This window comes from Canis lupus, chromosome 14 (genome assembly GCF_011100685.1).
Source record: "Canis lupus familiaris isolate Mischka breed German Shepherd chromosome 14, alternate assembly UU_Cfam_GSD_1.0, whole genome shotgun sequence".
Taxonomy (NCBI): Eukaryota; Metazoa; Chordata; class Mammalia; order Carnivora; family Canidae; genus Canis; species Canis lupus.
The window spans coordinates 50357198-50374890 of record NC_049235.1 but is presented as its reverse complement, the minus strand read 5'-3'; the positions used below and the strand labels follow the sequence as shown (position 1 = coordinate 50374890).

The 17693-nt window shown below is 35.4% G+C and overlaps 1 long non-coding RNA gene across 1 annotated transcript in view; it reads right to left on the bottom strand.

Annotated features, from left to right (window-relative positions):
* The window catches only part of LOC111098699, a 61276-nt gene extending 57243 nt beyond the window's left edge, over nt 1-4033 (bottom strand). Inside the window, exon 1 of the long non-coding RNA XR_005369236.1 lies at nt 3958-4033. This is a non-coding gene — a long non-coding RNA (uncharacterized LOC111098699). The remainder of the gene's footprint in view (nt 1-3957) is intronic.
* Between the last annotated feature and the right edge of the window lie 13660 nt (nt 4034-17693).

Sequence of the window (17693 nt, the reverse complement as noted above, 5' to 3'; positions counted from 1 at the left end):
ATATCCATACTGCTGAGTATTAGTCAACCACAAAAAGAAATGAAGTACTATTTCATGCTACAACATGGATGAACTATGGAATAGCTATGCAGATACATGAGGCCACACATTTTAAGATTCCCTTTATATGGAATATCCAGAATAGGCAAATCCACAGAGATATAAAGTAAATTAATGATTGCTAGTGGAGCAAGGAGAATAAGGACTGACTGCTAATAGACATGGGTTATAGGGTTTTCTACTAGGGTGATGGATGCATTCCAAAATTACATAGTGATGATGATATACTACATGATGAATGTACTAAAAACCACAGAACTGCACACTTAAAATGGTGAATTTTATGTTATAGATAGATGTTATAGATATAATTATAGATCAGTAAAAATAAATCCATGAGTAACCATGTCTTACCAAATCCACCTGTTTTAGATTTGTGATCTCTAGCTGTGATGAGATAGTAATCTTAATAACCAGATTATTTGTTAAAAAATATTTTGTGTCTACACTGGGAATCAGGAGTAAAAGAGGTGTTCATTTATGTATGAGAATTTTTTTAAAGATTTTATTTGTTCATGAGAGACACACAGAGAGAGAGAGAGAGGTAGAGACACAGGCAGATGAGAAGTAGGCTCCCCACAGGGAGCCCGAAACGGGAATGGATCCCAGAGCCTGGGATCAGGCTCTAAGTCAAAGGCAGATGCTCAACCACTGAGCTACCCAGGCATCCCAAGAATTTTCTTATAACAAATATTGTTGTTTCCTGCCCTTAGACAATTGAAACATAGTGATCAAATGATGAAGATATGTATCAGACTAATGACTAAATGTTGTATACAACTTCTTCCTCATTGGAACCATACGCATCAGGTACAGTTAATACCTCATCTTGGGGATGAGGAAATTTGTATTTAAGATCAATAACTTATGGGGATATATTACAGAATGTTTGACTCCAGGATATACACTTTTCACTGTTAAATTATTTAAATTATTTTTGTGTGTTTCATTTAAAGTATATCATGGATGAAAGCTAGGCAGCCAAAATAGGTTTATTGTTTCAATGTTTCTCCTTCAGTACCATGGAGCAGGAACTAACAGTTTTATGACCTGCTTACTCTACCTGCTAACTAAGCTAACACATTATTATTATTCCATTTTCCATTCTCTTGAAGGATCATGGACAGATAATGGAGTTTTTTTTCTATTAAAAACTATGGCAAGTAGTCTAGAATTATTGGCCAAGAAGATAGTCAACTTTCAATTATATCACCTTTCATGCCTGTAGGCCAGTTCCCTGATCCCTCAACTTACTTGGTGACTCAAAACAATAATCACAGTAATCAAAAAGATACTTTGGGACCTATTACCATCTCTACTGCTGCATCTATGAAAGTACATGTGGCTATATAGATTCATACATATTACATAGGGTTTAAAAATTAAGTATTAGCAAGACTATCTCTCTCACAATTAGTTTATTGAGAGAAAATATACAACTGTTCTCTACATTCACATTATTAGACATTTACATTACCTATCTAAAGATTTAAATTCCCTATGCTTAGGACATATAAACACATTAACTTAATGATTGTAAGTTGTGAGAGCAGAGCATGAGTGGAGACCAAGTTGGGGCAGGACTGGATGCCTACATGCATTATTTAGGACTGGTTTTCACTCAGGTCAGCTGGCCAGTTTGTACCCTGGATTGCTGATTCCACCTGTAGATCACTGATCGCTACAGTATGAAATTAGGAAAAAATGTAAGCTATCACCATTTTGAGGGGAAATAAAGTCTATAATGGTAAGAACAACGATAAATGCTATTCATATCGTCAAGCAGTTACAATGTTGTTGGAGTCAAGCAGCTTGTCAACATTTCACATGTCTATGATGGCTGGTCTGCAACCCCAAGCAATGTACAGAAGAATGGCACGGTATTTCCTTGGTACAGGAAGGAGATGGCCCTTTGCCCTTATGCATTCTCCTTTCCCTGGGGTTTTTCTTCCCTTTAGCATTCACCTCAAAATCCCCAATATCTGCCTTCTGTGATTGATTCAGCCTGCAGACATCTAACTCCAGTTAAAATTCTTCATGGGCAATAGGAATTGGCTCCGACTTTGTTTATCCCTAGAACAAAAGCAGGAGCACTTATAGCTCTTGCTTTGATACCCTGGGAGTCACTAGCCCCCACTATATTCTCGTCTTTGCAGGGTGTTCCCAATGTAAAAATAAAAACAGAACAGGAGAAAGAAGCCCCAGGAGACTTGTTGGCAAGCAGCACTGATGTCGGCCATACTGTGTGATTGATTGCCAAAAGGTTATGTATAAGGGACAGATCGTTGGATTTCCAGTCTCTTGTGGATGACAATTGTAGTTAAAAATATCACCCACTTTTGAGAATTAGAAAACTCTTTGCTATCCTTAAAACCAGAAAGAGCCCCTAACCGGAAAGACACCCTGGTTCACCGATGACGGACAGAGGAAACTAGAATTATGAAGCTGGGGTTTGTGCAAACATAAAGGAGTTTTCTGAAATGAATGCAAACCTACAACACTAAAAGGTTCTCAGAATGACAGATTTCTTTTATTTTTACTTATTTATTTTTCTTAAGTAGGCTCTAAGCCCAAGGTGGAGCTTGAACTCACAACCTCGAGATCAAGAGTCTCACACTCTACAGACTGTACCAGCCAGACAGGGGGATTTATTTTAAATATTCAAGTCATTTATTTACCTTAATAATAGCCTTAGGCAATAATTACAGGCTCCTTTATTGTAGGTCACCACTCAACAACAATAGCCTAATTCAACAATTCAGTGTTTTTAAATGAAAATAAAAAAGAACCAGCTTATACTTCACTGCAATTTTTTGCAGTTAACTCTGTACTTTGATACATTTTGTGGCTATGTTCTGATTTCATGACTATATAAACAAGGTGCAATGTGCATATAAATGATCACCAAGTACAAAATCTAAACAATCCTGAACTCTTTCCAAATGTAAATTATGCTTTAAAAAAATAAATTCATTGCTACAAAGAGGCCAACTATGATTACCTGAAGAGAACAAAGGCTTAATTTAAACAGGACTTTGATTTGTAGAATCAGCTTTAGAATATAAATAGTCAGAGATAAGAAGGCGGCATGTGAAAAGGTTAAAATGGTTATTAAAAAATATGCAACAGAAAATTCCCCCTAAAGCCTAGACAGTAACTAAAAACTACGTCAAAAAATTAATGAGATGCGATCAATTGCAAACATTTAATACAGCGCCACAACATGAAACTGTCACAGAGAAATATGTGAGTGCACAAAGACATTACTATGACTGCCTCTCAGGTCATCGCTATGTATGTAAAAACACTTTGTTTGAACTCTATGGTTACTTCATTTCTTACATCAATGATATTAAGAACATTCTCTGAGTTTATTTGAAGATGCACATTCAATGAATAAACTATAAAACAGTTTAGAGAAACAAAAATATAACCACATCCTTTTCCCCTCCAAATAAAATGTTCTGAGCCTTTACAACAATTAATACAATGAAATCAGCTCTTCTTTATCATGAGGCAAAATGCACACCTAAATGCACAGACGGAAGTACACAGGCACATGGCTCTCCCTACACTTTCCTTTCCCTCACAAACATCCAATCAGCCAGTAAGTTCTAACTTCGAAATTTCCCAAGTCCAACCATTTACACAGCCTTCACACTTTACATTCTTATCTTACAACCATGTCTCACCCCTGCTGGAGCCTCCTAATTGCCCTCCCTGTGTCCATTCTGTAGCTCCCATCCCACATAGGCAATACATTTATATCTATAATACCCATCAAATCATGCTAATTCTCTGTTCAGAAGCCTCCAGTGGCTTCCTACAACATTCATAATAAAATATAAACTCCTTTTCATGGGCTATACTACCCCATATATTGTGACATTGGCCTACCTCTCCAATCTCACGACCCATAACTTTCTCTGTGTTCGCTCCACTCCAGCTGTACAGAGCTTGTTGCTCCTCAGTCACACACAGTATGTTCCTGCCTCAGGGTTTTTGTACCTGTTATACTCTCTGTATTGGTCCTTTTTAAAAAGACCTTTGTTGATTTGTTGAGATATACTTTACATGCTGTACAATTCACCCATATAAAATGTACAATTCAAGGCTTTTTTTTTTTTAGTGTATTCACAGGCTTGTGCAACCATCATCACTATCAATTTTAGAATATTTTGTCCCCACCAAGAAATCCCATAATTATTCATAGGCACTCTTCATTTTCCCTTATCCCTCATAAACCCTAGACAATCATTAATCTTTCTGTCTCTGTAGTTTTTTTCTGTTCTGGACATTTCATATACGTGGAATCACACAATACATGTTCTTTAGGACTGACTTCTCCCAGCATAATTTTTCAAGGTTTATACATATTGTGATAAGTATTCATACATCATTTTTAAAAAATTATTCATTTGAGAGAGAAAGAGAGTAGGCACAAGCAGAGTATAGGAAGAAGGAGAGGCACACCTACTGCTGAGCATGGAAGCTGACAAGAGGCTGGATCCCAAGACCATGAAATTATAACCTGAGCTGCAGGCAGACACTTAACCAACTGAGCCACCCATTTGCCTCAATATATCATTTTTTATTGCTAATACTCCACTGTATGAATATACTACATTTTATTTAACCATTTATTAGTTGATGAATATTGGGTTGTCTTCACTTTTTGACTATGGACAATACTATTGTGAATGTACATGCATGCATTTTTGTAGGGATCTATGTTCTCATTTTTCTTGGGTATTAAACTGTTTTTTTTAATTTTTATTTATTTATGATAGTCACAGAGAGAGAGAGAGAGAGAGAGAGACAGAGAGGCAGAGACATAGGCAGAGGGAGAAGCAGGCTCCATGCACTGGGAGCCCAATGTGGGATTCGATCCTGGGTCTCCAGGATCGCACCCTGGGCCAAAGGCAGGCGCCAAACTGCTGCGCCACCCAGGGATCCCTGGTATTAAACTGTTGAATCATACAACTGTGTTTAACATTTTGACAAACCACCAAAGTGTTTTACAAAGTGGCTGTGCCATTGTACATTTGCATTAGGATAAAATAAAAAAGACTAACTGCCAAATGTTGGCAAGGATTTGGAGGAACTGGAACTCTTAGACATTGCTAGTCAGAGTATAAAATAGTCCAACTGTTTTTGGAAATCTTCCTGGCACTTTCTCATGTTAAGCATATACCCACTTCTGTGACCTAGTAATTCTACTTCTAGGTATTTGCCTGAATCTAAGCAATACAGCTGGGGTTGGGGTGGGGTGGGGTGGGGTGGGGGAATTGAAACAAAAGAATAAACAAATGTGTGAACTTAGAATATCATAAATTAATGGAGACTAGGCAGGCTGTTTACTCTGAGCATATCATACCAGTTCATTTTTACATCATTACATCAAGATGCAAAACGTTAGTCTCATAATGTTTTATTTCAAAAATATACTCAAGAAATGTTAAGAAAACAGCCATGCAAATATCATATAATTTTACTCATATGTGGAATCTAAAAACCAAAACAAATGCGAACAAAAAGCAGAATTACTCCTATAGAGAAAAAACAGATGGTAGCCAGCGGAAAGGGACATGGGCGAAATGGCTGCAGGGAAGTAGAAGACACAGGCATCCAGTTGCAGAATGAACAAGTCACAGGCACAGCCTATGGAAAAGAGTCAGATACTATAATAGTGGTGTATGGTGACAGAGGGCAGCCACACTTGTGGTAAGCAGAGCATAACATATAGAGATACTGAATGACTATGTTGTACACCTGAAACTAAGATAATACTGTGTCAACTACAGTCTAAAAAGAAGACGAAGAACAACAAACAACACAGTTATGCAGATTTGTTTTTTTTTAAATGGCTCAAAGACTTAAAGACAATGATAATGATAATCCTTTTTGGGGGATGTATAATGATTGGGTGCTACAAAGGTAGTTTGAGTCTGATAACGTGAGATGCCTATTAAGGAACTAGAAGAGGTAATAAACAACATGTTAATTAAATTTATTGTTAATATCCAAGTAGGGTGCGTGAAAAACATCAGTAAAGAAAGGCTACTACAGTTGGCTGAGGAGGAGTGTAGCAGTGGAAGAAAAAGGACCAAAAGCACTGTTACTCTGGTATTTGTGCCTTTTTCAAGGTATAATGATGATATTAAAAATCTAAGAGCAATCATGAATAAGTGTGTAAATAATGATTGGCCCTCCTCCAAGAGATTCATTAGGTTCTTCCCAGCCCAGTGTTCCTTACCTGTGGAATAGAAAGAAGCACCTTCATTTATTCTCCCCAATTGTCAATCTACAAAATCATTGGCTACTTAGTGCTTAGTTCAGAGCAATCACATCTCTTAGGGGAACAAAAAGAATAAGTAACAGAAGGCAACTGATTTTTGTATTCTGAAGGTTAGACCTTCTGCAACGCATCCTCAACTACCCATGCAAGATCCTGCCTCTTGGGGGAGGGGAGGGGCAGCCTAACTCAAAGACAGTGAGGTGCTGGTAGGGCAGAATTTTTTTTAAATTATGCTAGATCCATCTAGGAGTGTTTGACAAAGACTACACACATAGTATAATAAGATACATTTATAGTGTCTATCACTTATTGATATTGAAGAGTTGCATGGATCCACCAAAAAAACCCATACAATCCCATAATTTTCCAGGTAGAAAGAAACTAAGAGCCAATTCAACTTCATGAATTCATAAGGAAATTGTGCCCCTACAAAGTAAAGGGAAAGACTAAAGGCAGAATCACAAGTGGAACACAGATCACTTCAAGCATAGTGCTTTTCCCAATATCCCCAACTACACTCAAATGAGGATCACTCCCTAAAATGGAAACTGAGTAGCCATGTTGTCTACATTATCCATTTTTTTAATTCATGGCTGGCCTTGGTATTCAACTGTAAATGACAATTGTGTAGATTTTAAAAGGTAGATAAAAATAAAACTAATAGCACAAGAAGAGAGTATCTCTCTTTTTTTAGTTTTTCTATCTTAAAAGAAAAAAATAAGGGAAAAATCAGTGTAATGATGAGTTAAATCAAAACAAAGGACTGAGCAGATATTGTAGAAAAAAAATTTTCCACAGGTGAAAGACCCTAGAACTAAAACTAAAAGAATAAAACAAGGTTGGAAACATATATAGTTCTGTTAATTAGCTATTAGACTGTGCAATAGAAGGGTAGGACCAACCTCACTTAAACTATTCAAAATAATTGAATAAATATGGTGATTAATGCTTTGATTATACTAAAAATAAGGTTACGTCCTTGGAATTAAATATGCAATAAAAATGCATTGTTAATATTCAATCAAGTTGTTCTTAAGCCAAGAGTTCTCTCATTAAATATGCTCAATATTCAAGTCTGGAATATTCCCTTGAAAATTAGCAATATAGGGCATTGGTTGAATTGGGAAAATGTGTTTCTGCAGAATTAATATCCAGGAATATTAGAAGTGACATAAATTAATAGCTGTATAACCAGAACTTCAGCATCTTTTTTTTCTTCATTATGCTCATTAATCTGTCTTTGTAATAGACTGTAATATAACAGCCTCAACTGTTTCAGCCAGATAGTTTTAAGGCAGTTGTTCAGGTTGGGGGTGGTTCATGTCATATAGTGATGGAATGAAGATAAATTTTCTCTTACTTTTGTATACCTACCCTACCCTCATGACTCTTTAACTCTACACTGAAGGAAGAAGACAATACTTAGCTTCTGCTATGGAGATAGATTATCTTTTACCTTTTTACAGATGAGGACATTGAGCCACAAGAGATAATGAATCTTTTCCAAAGTTACACAAAGAGCAAATAGGAGATCTGATCCTATTCACAAGCCCATGCTCTTTCCATTACAAAAGGATGACTCTTCAAATCCAGAGTGGGTAAAGAGAAATAAGAACTGTGGTTGCTAGGAATTTTTTCAGTTAACTGAAAAAAGGTATACAAGAGAGGAGCAAATGGCTTCAAGAGAAAAAAACCGGAGGCTTCCAAGTCAAGCAGGCAAAGTTGGAGTCTTGTTCTGCTACTCGCTGGTCTTATTAAATTGGGCAAGCTGCTCAGCATTTACTAAACACCGTTTCCTCATTTGTGAGACATGGTGATAACACCATGTCTCTCATAACATCATTGAAATTAGTAAATATAAAGCAGTTATCACAATGTCAAGTACAACTGTTTACTAATTGTGAACTACTACTTTTTTTGTTAATTGTATTTAAATCAATATTGTTTTTTTTTGGGTTTTTTTTTTGTTTTGTTTTTTTTAATGAGGGAGAGAGGGAACGGGAAGAGTAGAGGAAGAGGGAGAGAATCTTAAGCAGTATCCACAACCAACACTGAGCCCGATGTGGGACTTGATCTCACAATTCTGAGGTCATGACGTGAGCTGAAATCAAGAGTTGGAAGCTTAACTGACTGAGCCACTGAAGCACCCTAATATTTCTATGATTCTTAATAAATTCTTTACATTTATAGAAAGCTTGTGTCTTCTAAACAGCATTAAAGATGAGGTGAAAATTAATGGACATATTGGTACAGAGAACTCTAGATTTTCCCTAAAATACAACTTTAAAAAGTTTTGGAGGCCCAGCCATCTGTTTTTATAACTATAAGTCAAAGCCTCCAACATGGTCAAATTTTTAATAACAGCAGTCCAGCAGGCTATATAGTATATAGGTCCTTCATTAGGTGAAAGGTTAATCTAGGTGGTCTTTAAGTTCCTTGCTAACTTCAAGTTTAATAGATGTCAAACATACATTGGCACATATTGGTAGGATATTTTTTTTTCCAAAAAAGTAGTTGATACCTGTTACTGGAATGCATTTTGGAAGGTAGTATCCTGATGGTCATACTGCATATCAACCATTCAGCAAATCACAAAGTACAAATGATACTAAATATCCTTTTGGAAAAACGTTTGTTTTCTTGGCCACAAAGACAGAGACTTTTATCTTAGTACCTCTGATGCAGGTAGAAAAGCTCATGTTCTGGCCTCTTACTTGCCTTTGAACTTATTACTCTTCTCACATATTATGGGAATATCATAAATATTTTGTCACTAAAATTTTGTAGCATTAAGAACAAGCAAACAAAAAATTTGCTAGTCCTTTGATATTTATACTGGAAAGAATTGTAAGGAGTTTTAGTATCCTTAAGGAAGCCATAAATCACTCCTGTCCATTGATTTAATAGTAGTTCTGGATTAGACAGGGTGGTTAGACCGATGCCTTTAGGTATAAAGTCAATGGCTGTATGCTAAGCAGATCAATTTAAAGCTGAAGTCAATTTAATAAGGAGACAGAATAGAAGATTTACAGAAACATCAATAGAACACCTTATTCTATCATTTCTAAGGAATGGGTTATGCCAAGATTTGTGGAAAGATTATCTCATGGTCTCAAAATTCTTTGATTGTTTGTTTTTCATTCAATTAAATTTAGAATTTTCCCCCCTGATCCAGAGATACCACTATTTCTTTTTGATCAACTAAATTGATACGACAGATTTCCCTTAAGGATTTTAATATCAAACCTAGTTGAAAATTCATGAATTATAATACTCTTTGATCAGTGATGGTTTCCTATTATCTTCTGTCACAGAGAGCAAGCATCTACCTTGCATATAAACATATAATTATATGTATCAATTTTTTTTTTGACTCAGTTCACATCCATTCAAATGAAGACAAATTAAATCAGCCTGAACTTTTAGGTCATTTCAGCTTAATGAGACATATTTAACTAGGTATTTTGATAGGGCCTAGATATTGTCAATATGTTAGGTTCTAGTAATAAATGATGTCTTATTTTTCCACTAATAATCCCCTATCTGATTGAGAGAGGGGTTTCCCAAAATGTGATCTGTGGGTCATTTGTGATGAAATCACCTGGGAAATGGTTGTTTAAAATGCAGAATCCTGAGTTCACACCAGATACGTGAATCAGTTTGAGAGGCTAAGGGCATCACAAAATCTGTATTTTAAAGAAGCTTACCAGATAATTCTTGTGCACAATAAAATCAGAATCATTGTACAGATATTGTATCCAGGTATTAAATGGTAGCTGCTATATAAAACTGTGAAGAGAGCCAAGTAACAAATATAAGAATTATCTTTCCTATATATCTCCAAGATGAAAACGGTAATAATAGTTTATGAACCTTGGCACAACTCAGTCACTCCCTTGTATAACCTTTTACAAGGTACTTAATCTTCTTAAATCTTCATCTCCTGATATAATAGTATCTACGTTACAAAGGTATTGTCTTTCTTTACCATATATATCTCTTTAATCCTGCAGGTCACTGTGAAAATGACACATGGTGACATGGTTCTCACCATCTTTTCTATTTTGCAAATGAGCAAACTGGAAGCTAATAAATATGCTTCAACCAAAGCATATTTGCTTTGGGCCTTCAACTAAGGGCCTTCAACCAAAAAATCATGTATTTTGTCCCATTGTAGTACGTGATTCAGAATGTATTCTGTGGTTACTGTTTACCAAATTTGCCAGTACTTTTTAAAATTGTAGTCACCACTTTGCTAGACTTTTTTCTTAAACAGCAAAATGCATAAACCAATTATACCTTATTCCATAGTTGACTTTGCTTATATTGCAGAAGGGGGTAACATTAACAAACAAGAAAAAACAGTGTTTTTAGGTCTTATATTACTCCACTTATCTCAGGAATGTCTATTCTTTCTTACTAGATTGCAAACACATAGGAGAAGCACCCTCTCTGTTCTACAGACATTAACAACAACACTGCATACAGACAGATTTCAACAAATATAATTTTAAAATGAGTAAATGGATTTTTATTTTGCATCTTTTTATAGCTTCATGTCTGTTTTACTCTAGGTAATGTGGAATATGGTGTTTCCTCTGCAATTACCTTGACCTTTTATTTATTCTATTGTGTTTTATTTGTAATAAATGGCAAAGCTTTACAAGAGATTTACTGGAAATAATTACTCAACAATCTTATTTATTAAAAATATAATAAGTATTCCTAATTGTTCAAGGGGCTTTAAATATTACCAAATGATTTCAAGGAATATATACACAATGTACAGTAAAATGAAGGCTGTTATTTCACTGGGTGCTTATTATATAATCAGACCTGCTGAGATACATATTAAGAGCTCTACTTTACTAACAAATCCCATTTTGCTTTTATGTCTCAGAGTAAGTGACCCGAAGTCACAAAGGGTTCAGTGTATCTAATACCTTCTACGTAAAAATGGAAATTCTTTAGAAGGTATCATGGGCACTTTGGGCTGTTCTAGTGCATTAAATTACCAAGAAATTTAGAGATGAGCTCACCTGCCCATTGACTGCAATTTGTAGATTCCATTTCATAACTCCTGGGATAGAATCATGAGCTCTTTCACCTCCTAGTGGTTCTAATGGTTTAAATATCTCTCTCTGGAGGTTATATCCAGGACTTTTAGGCCCAGTTGCAGGCTAGAGACTATATAAACAGCCTCCAATGTGAGGACCTCTGACTGTAGAATCCTCAGAGTCTATGGACTTCCAGCTTCTCTAGGCCATGTAATTTGTTTGTGGAGCGTGGTTAACTTTTCAATTTCAAGGGATCTCACTGCACTGACAAAGATCACTAGATAAAATGGCAGCTACCTTTTTTTTTTGCTCTATAAGCTCTGCTTTCATAATGACCTACTGATGATTTCAACAGCCTCTAGTGTCCCAGATAAGCAGGGCCCAAGCTAAATATTCATCTTCAATATATATGAGAGATGACGGAGGCATCATTTTCAAGCAAATTGGAATTTGTGTGTGTAGCTCACTGTAGGCCTATCCTACAATATCTCAATCAGTTTTTGGTGAAATTCATTCTTCTGGGGTTAGAGGCTGACTGCTTTTTTTTTTTTTTTTTTTTTTAATAATGGCAGCATAGAGTCAACTAAAGAGTCAAACCATTTTAAGAATGCTGAAAAAAATCCTGGACATGAAGGTACTTTTTAGCAGTCCAATATTTGTATGTCACTGGGGAGAAGCGCCAAATATAAGCCCATTGTTGTTGAAGTCCTTAGTGATTCCCTGTTTGGTAATTATTTTACTCCCTCCATAAGTTAGACACTTAAAATACCAATTCAGGGTCATGAAGATATATAAAATAAGCAACAAAGCTCTTTAGTAATATCTGATTCTATCATATGAACTAAAGCCATTAAAGCTTCTTTCATACTCAAGGAAGTTCTGGAAATCTAGAACTTTATAAAAGCTTCTTCAGAGCTTTTGTGAAAGACTTTTAAGGGACTCATTTTCAGGATTTATTGATTGTTTTTATTTTTGTTGTTTTATGAACTTTTAACTCTTGTGGTATAAAGTACCCTAGTTTCTTTTTGGGGACCACTTGAGGTTCAGGTGATTATAAATCTATAAGAAATATATAGAAAATAACCCATTGGTCTTAGCTGGGAGTGGGAGGACTATTCCAATGCCACTGCCATGCATAGTAGAAATGGACTCCCTGAAAAATTACAATAAAATAACCATTTTCATCTTTAATGAGTCAGTAGATACTAAAAAGCCTGGATCTTAAAGGCTCTCAAAAGTTCAGATCTTATAGGCAGAGAAATCTGCCTGACAGAAAAAGTACATATTTTTAAAAGTATACTTTTAAAAGTATATGTTTGAAAGTATATATTTAAAGAAAAAAGTATACAGAACATGGGAGACTCCTAACTCTGGGAAACGAAAAAGGGGTAGTGGAAAGGGAGGTGGGTGGGGGGTTGGAGGACTAGGTGACTAGCACTGAGGGGGGCACTTGACAGGATGAGCACTGGGTGAAATGCTTTATGTTGGCAAATTGAACTCCAATAAAAAAAATCATGAGGACACCAAAAAAAGAAGAAAAAAAGAAATATAAAAAATAAAGAAAATAAAGAAAAAGGTATAAAGAATTTAAAGATTTAACACGAGTCAATGTATTATTAATTAAAAACTGCATATTCATTTAAAAATATTTATTGACTACATATTGTAAGCCGGATACTGAGAATAGGAAATATTGACTACCTTATCAATATATAGTAATTACATAACGATTGTCAATATAACTATAAATAGATGGCAGTCTAAAATGATGTAGAATTAGGGGAAAGTCACTGATACAGCTGGGGTTATTCTTTAATTAATATTTTTGAATAAATATTTTCTCTATTTCAGACAATGTACGAGGTGCTAAGAATACAGTGTAAGAAATGAATAGACTCAAGTCCACACACATCCAGAATTTCGGACTTCTGGCTGTTTTCAGTATAATGCAGGAATAAAGAACAAATAAGCATTTATGAAATCACGTGATGAGTGCTGTGAAAGAAGCACAAAATGAGAGAGCATCTAGCCTATTGCAAGGATCAAGCAAAGCTTCCTGGAGTTGATTGTGCGTGAGCCAAGTCTTGAAAGTCAAGAGTTAGCTAAGCAAAGATTATGAGCAATAGCATCCCAGACAGAGAGAACAGCATTTGTGAAAAGATCTATAAAAGAGAGACATTGGTGCTTACGGGTATCTAGTTAGTTAGGAACCATAGAATTGAGCGGAAAAGGTGAAGGACAAAGAGCAAGGGGTAAAGCTAGTGAGAATACCCTTTGTAAGTCATATTGAAGAAGGGTATTTTATCTAGAAGTCAATGTGAATTCATTAAAGGGGGAGGATGAACTCGTTCATATTTATATTTTAGTAGGATTACTTTTGAGATAGGATAGGAAGATGATTTGAGAGAGTCAAGAATAAGTGGGAAAACCAGGTAGATTGCAGTCATTAACAGGAAAGGCTATGTGATGAACTGAAGGAGTGACAACAGGAAGGAGAAGGAGGAGAATGAATGAAAAGACATCACGGATATTGACATTATTTGGCCATTAACTGAACAGGATAATTTTAAAGGGAAGAGTCAAGAAAGATGGTATCCAACTTTCTGACTTAGGCAATCATCAGATTAAGGAACAAAGGAATGGAAACAAGTCCTGGACTACAGAGTAGAGCTCAGTTTTTGGCATTTTGTGTTCTAGGCATCTGTGCGCAATATCCAGGCACTGGAATACAGAGATCTGAATCACAAGCCAGAATTATGGGATGGAAATAATGATAGTAAGGAATGATTCAAATTTGAGCACTTGATATGGTTCAAGAGTGATTCTACAGATTTTTCATATATCTACATCTTGATAACAATTTTATCATTTTCCATGTAATTGATTACAATGAACTGAGGCACAAGTTAAATTCCTAAGGTCATATAGACACTAAGTGGCCCAAGATCGGTCAAGATTTTGCTGGAATCCTTGGTATTGAGTTAAAATGGAGTAGAAGAAAGATAAAAGGGAAAAATTACAGTATGTTAAAGCATGAATAAGAGATAAGGAACAAGAAGTAATATAGATCACTGTTTCCTAACATAAGTATCTAGGTCTTACTAGCCACTGAAGATAAAATGAGATGATATTAGCCTCTTTTATTTGTTGATAACCACAAAACAACTACCAAAATCCAGAAACTGGAATTGATAAGGTACTCTAGCTAGTGGCTGTACCCAGTTCAAGCTTTAATGTCCCAATGTCATTTATAACAAAAGACCTCCAATTCAGGATGACACACTAGGTTGTCATTTCAATCTTTAGTTTCCTTCAATCTGAAACCATTTGTCTTTCCTTGGTTTTCAAGAACTCAGTAAGTTTGAGGATTACAGGACAATTACCTTGTGAACTGTCCCTCAACTTGAATTTATCTGGTATTTACTCATAATTAGATTTAGATTATACATCTTGGGTGGGAAAATGACAGAAGTGATTACTGTGTTCGCCCCACACCTATCAGGTGGTATATTACTTCAATTGTTCCCATAACTAACAATGTTAAATTTGATCTCATCACTAAGGTGGTGTCTCCCTGATAACAACTGCAGTTATTTATCTCTTTGCAATCAGTCAGTATTTTATGGGGAGGTATTTTGAGGTTATTAGAATATCCCATTCATAATCAAATATTTGATTTATACATTTATTTATACCAATATGAGTTCAGGGGCTACTATTTAATTGGTTATGATCTATGCTTTCATTATTTTGATGCTCAAATTATACCATATTTGACCACTGGTCAGAAACTAGCTGGTGGAAACCACTGGTCAGAACTAGCCGGCTTCGATGCCCTTTGTTGTGTCTGCATCCTTCTTTTACCATAGTCTTACTTTCTGTCAAAACAAAATCCCCAGGCTCATCTTGTACTTTCTGATGAAATAGACTTTTTTTTCCAAGGAACTCTGGTTCTCTTTAGAGAATGGTAGATAGAAATCAGATCATAACACACTGTCTGTTGAAGTATTGCTGCCCAGGCCTTTAAACCCCCATTTCCTCCATTGTCAGGTTATACCTCATTCTTGAACAATTAATGGAGGAATATTAACAACTTCAGAGAAAATATCCTCTCCATTTATAGGAACACAGCCTTTCTTTATGGAAAATTTATTCAATATCAGTACTTTCTGCATCAATCAGACTTATATAACACTGGATATTAGTACCAGTCTGGTTCTTTCTCTCTACTGCTCTCAGTGCCAGGTGCTAGTAATGTCCCTGATAAAGATAATTATCCCATATTCTTTCTACATGCATCTTAATTACTTATCCCTTCCTTAACCTCTTGAACAAGAATGCCAAAAAATCCCCCCACAGGAACAAGCAACACTGAAGTACTGGGCATTCTCAATTTATTGAAGACCAAAAAAAAAAAAAAAAAAAGAGTTCTTATCCCTTCCTACCACAGAAACCAACATAAAGAACATCCCAGAGATGTTAATCTTCTCTAGGAACACTGAACAATTTATTTTACACTAAGAGAATACTTAACTTCTCATTCTAAAAAATCTGTCAGATTTGAGTTAATAGGGTTCTATTCTCCTCAAGAACAATAGGCAAAGGCAAACACTTGCTTTATATTTATCTAATAAAAGGGTCCAATTAAATATTTTTTTTCCAGAGTAAAGGAACATTTTCTTCTGATCTTACAGAAAAAAAAATTATTAAAGTTTTGAAATAACTGCGTTTCTAGTCTCTACTATTTAGGTTCTTAAAGCTCCTATGGGCTAGTTTCTTTTTTATTTTTTTTTTTATAAATTTTTATTTATTTATGATAGTCACACAGAGAGAGAGAGAGAGAGAGAGGCAGAGACACAGGCAGAGGGAGAAGCAGGCTCCATGCCAGGAGCCCAACGTGGGATTCGATCCCAGATCTCCAGGATCAGCCCTGGGCCAAAGGCAGGCGCCAAACCGCTGCGCCACCCAGGGATCCCTTTTTTTTTTTTTTTTATAAATTTTTATTTATTTATGTGGGCTAGTTTCTTAACCAGGATACCCCCAACAGCACTTTTAAGAATTTTAGACTGTGAAAGAAAGGTAAGATATTGGTCAATACTGTGAACTGAGGATGAGTTCAACATTTTTAATGCGGGAAAGAACTAAACATATTTACAGTTAAGGATGAAGAGCTCACAGTGGGGAGAGACTAATGATATGAAAAAAGAGGAAACAGTCACAGCAGGTTCTTCTGGAGACTGGGAGGGTGGAATCCAGAGAGCAGGCGTGGTGTTTGACCTTGATCAGGAGAAAAGAGTCCTCTTCTGAAAGTAGAAGGAAAAGATGAATAGAAGGAAAAGACGGTAGATTCAACAAAGCCTGTAAATATGACAAAATAGAAGAGGCTCTAGTGTTTCTGCTTGATGGCCTCTCCTTTATCAATAAAATTAGAGGCAGAATTGAAAGTATTAAAGAGTGGTGAAATTTTAAGTTATTATGTGAAAGTAAGAGATGTAACCTAGGCCATATACAGAACATACAAGAGAAGCTAAGGCCCATCCAATGTTAGAGATCACAAATTTGCAGCTACTGGTATCTAATTTCATTCATTTATAATTGGAGAAAACATTTTTTATGATTTCAACCCTTTTACATTTATGGAGAGACATTTATGGCCTATGGTCTATCCTGTACAAAATTTCTGTATACTTGAGAGAACTGTGTGTTCTATTATTTGGGGATGGAGTGTTCTATAGATCTGTTAGGTTTATTTGGCTTATGATATAGTTCATTTATTTTGTGCATTATGTCCAGTTTTTCTATTCATTATTGAAAGTAAGGTAAATAAACCTCCCAACTACTAATTCTTGAATCATACATTTGTCAGTTTCTGTTTCATATATTTCTGTTAGGTTTTGCTTCATGTCAATATTTTCTTCATTTATTTTGCAACTTTCATTAGACATGTAAGATGTATAGAAATTATAAAATGTTTTTTTCTGTCTCTAATAAACAATTTTTGTCTGATATTTTGCCTGATATTTTCTTTACTACTTTTGGTTACTATGTGCATGGCATATATTTTTCCACCATTTATTTTCAACCTATTTTTGTCTTTAGTTCTCAGTAGGTCTCATATACAGCATATAGTTCAATTATGTTTTTAAAATCCATCTTGTCAATTTTTGCCTTTTCATTGAAGTATTTAGCTCATTTACATTTAATGTAAGTATCATCAAGTAGGATTTATGTCTGCCATTTTGTTTTTAGTTTTGCATATTGGTCTTCTGTTTTTTGTC